This window comes from Peromyscus californicus, unplaced genomic scaffold (assembly GCF_007827085.1).
Source record: "Peromyscus californicus insignis strain IS unplaced genomic scaffold, ASM782708v3 Scaffold_2__1_contigs__length_46816999, whole genome shotgun sequence".
NCBI classification, from domain to species: Eukaryota; Metazoa; Chordata; class Mammalia; order Rodentia; family Cricetidae; genus Peromyscus; species Peromyscus californicus.
Window position 1 is genome coordinate 5,542,908 of NW_026294540.1, and position 2,969 is coordinate 5,545,876.

The following is a 2,969-nucleotide window of genomic DNA, read 5'->3' on the forward strand; positions in this document are numbered from 1 at the left end:
TGTGGACCATGGTGTGCACACATGTACACACACACACACACACACACACACACACACACACACACTAAAATATAACAGAAATCCAAAATTGGACATCAAACCAGGTGTGGTCTCATGCATGTAGTCCCAGCACTTAGGAGGCTGAGGCAGGAGGATCATGAGTTCCAGGGCATCCTGGGCTACATAAATGAACAAATCTGAGTATCACTTTCTCCTGGATACCTTCCAATCTCCCCATCCCTTCTCCATAACACTTAACAGTGCTCCTATTTATTCATCTGATTCTCGTTGGCCACAAACCAACCATCATAATGGTGGCTGTGAATACTGTATCTGGGATAGTGTCTAGAAGGGAGGTGTTCTGTAAATATTTGAGACAGGCTACATCATCTCCGTGGCTGGGCGGCCATGTCCCCTTGTCTGAGATGTCTTTCTCAAGAGTATTGAAAAGCATTATAAAGCAAATGATTCTTTTATGCTTGGAGTGAGCGCGGGTACGTAGTACTGGAGAGGAAGAGCAGGGGGCTACCTCCTCTAATCTCCCAATTCTAGAGTCTGGGTCCCAGTGATCTGAGGATCAGTTTTCCTTAATACTCTCCAGATCCTCCCATTTACTACGAGGATCATGCATCTTGCAGCTGCATTGTCCTGGGAGGGCCACCCTGAGAAGGATTCCTTGTCCCTTGCGTGAGCCAAGTGAACTGAACCAGCCAGGTAGCCATGAACCTGCAGTGGCAGGGGACGTAGGTCCATTCCATACCACTGTGCCTACACACTAGTTATTGACACATAGGAAGTAGAGGCTTTCTGCTCCAGGGGCCTGAATGAGGGTGCCAATAAGGGATGCTATCTTAAGCTACTACTTACAGTCTTGGCTGGCTTTGAACAAACAATGCTTACTATGTCCTGGCTTCCGAGCCACCTGCCAAAGGCATGAGCACAGAGACCAATGTTCACCACGCCCTTCCCCGCATGTCTCCGAGCACATTTTCACACACAAGGACCCCGGGGTTCAGATCTAGAAGGAATCAGGTCACCAACACCGGGCACAGGGAGTGGTTTACCTGCTGACCCTGGTCTAGGTCTCTGCTAAAGACACACCTGAAGTTCCAGCTTATGCTGAGATGGTAGGAAACATCCTGTATAGGAGGCTGGCCCACCCCACCTCCCAATCCAGGGGATGCTGAGAACCGGTGGGAGAGACAAATAGGAAAAGGCTAGTTTGTTTGTACTCCGTGGCAGGATATACCTGCTGAGCGTTCCCACAAGGTCCCTAAGGAAATCGTTAAAGGAGTCTCAGTCCTCTCCCCCCCCCACCCCGGGGTGATGGATGGGGGAGGGGGGTGCTAAGAGGACCCGGATAGCACCTCCAGGTTGGGATGCCAAGGCTGGGGGGGGGCACCCATCAATACAAAGGTATGTAAGTGTAAGGTGGGTACAAAGGGCTACTGGGTGAGTTTAAGGAAGGAAGGGTGAGGGAGGAGAGGTAAGGTAGTAGGGAGGAGCTTGTGAAGATCCACAGCAGGAACAGGGATGGAGCTGGGCCCCCTGAGGCCTCCTGTCTTGACCATTTCTAATTTGGTGGTCAACCAGGGAAGTCAAGAGGTCCCTCAGGCTTGAGGAAGGAGGGTGGACTCTACCTCCCGTCAGCTATAAGAGACTTTCTTGGTCTTCCCAGGCTGGAGAGAAATTTCCAGGAGTGAGTGAAGAGACATGGGGTGTCCTAGGAGGGAGGAGATCCTAAAGACACACGAGTCAGACCGAGGAAGGGAAGGAGTTCGGCTTCATAGAGGCGAATGAGTTACTGAAGGGAAGTTAACTCCAAACTCGGTGGGTAGGCAGGCAGTTCAGGTTCTTCCAAAGCAGACTGGAGGGAGTTAGGACTCTGTAAAAAGAGGGGGTCATTCGAGGGGGAAAGTGCACAGAGATTCCCTCACTGGAATCTCTGAGACACTGATTCTCTTCCAGCTTCCTCGGGATCCAGCGGCGTCTGGAACCAGGTCCCCCCACTCCAGACAGAGTCGGGAAGGGGCTGGAAGAGTGAGCCAGGAGGAGCTAGCTGTACACACAAGGGCAGGGAGGCAGCAAACTGAGAACCCAGGCTCCAGGCAGGGCATCCTCTCAACAGACCACAGGGGTCCCAGGTGTGGAGAGAAGGGATTTGGGGGGAGTCGCGCGAGGCACTCTCAATTTGGGCAGCGAGGGCCCGGGAGGGACGAGGAAAACTGGGGGAGATTGTACTGGTGTGCTGGTAGAGGTTCCCCACTCGGGACGCGAGGGACTGCGAGGGCTCCCCAAATTGGGACGTGGGAAGCTAGGAGTGGACTGGAGACCACAGTCAGGGTAGTCTAAATTAGGTTCAGGAGAAACTGGGGGGCTCCAAGGGCGGCTTCTCGCTCGGACCGGGAGGAGAGATTCTTACCCGTTGGAAGGTGTGGGGACTGGGGCGGGGGGCCACTGGGCCATCTCCAACCCGACCCAGGAAGATTAGGGGCGTCCTCTAAATTCTGAATAGCGGGGACCTGGGAGGCAGGACTGGGGAGGGTTCCCGATCCGGAGCCGAGCTACCTTGAACGCACCGGGAAGCGCTTCATCCCGGGAGGGCGTTCCCGCGGCCGGGCCCCCGCGCCGCTGTGGGTGAGGGGTGCGGCCGCGCCCCAGGCCCGGGCCCGCACCGGGAATCAGGGGGAGCTCGCTCGCTCGCTCGCCCGCCCGCCCGCTCGCCCCCAGGACGCCCAGGAGCCCCGCGGGAGGGGGATCCCAGCGCCGCCGCCTCCGCGGGCGCCCGGGCGCGCGCCGGGCTTTATGCGCGCAGGGCGGCGGGGGGAGGAGCCGGCAGGTCGGCCCCCGGCGGGCCCTCCCCTTGGCCGTCCCCGCCCGCCCGCCCGAGCGGGGTCGGGGGAGGGGGCAGCATGGCCTGTCCGTCCGGCCCCCTTCGCCGCGCTCCTCATCTGCCCCGCGCCGAGCGC

General features: G+C 57.5%; 1 long non-coding RNA gene across 1 annotated transcript; it reads right to left on the minus strand.

Annotated features, from left to right (window-relative positions):
• Nucleotides 1-1,762: 1,762 nt before the first annotated feature.
• LOC128120891 (uncharacterized) lies at nucleotides 1,763-2,836 on the minus strand. The gene is made up of 2 exons (XR_008221990.1): nucleotides 2,580-2,836; nucleotides 1,763-1,885 (listed from the first exon to the last, which is right to left on the minus strand). It is a non-coding gene; the product is annotated as an uncharacterized LOC128120891 (long non-coding RNA).
• Between the last annotated feature and the right edge of the window lie 133 nt (nucleotides 2,837-2,969).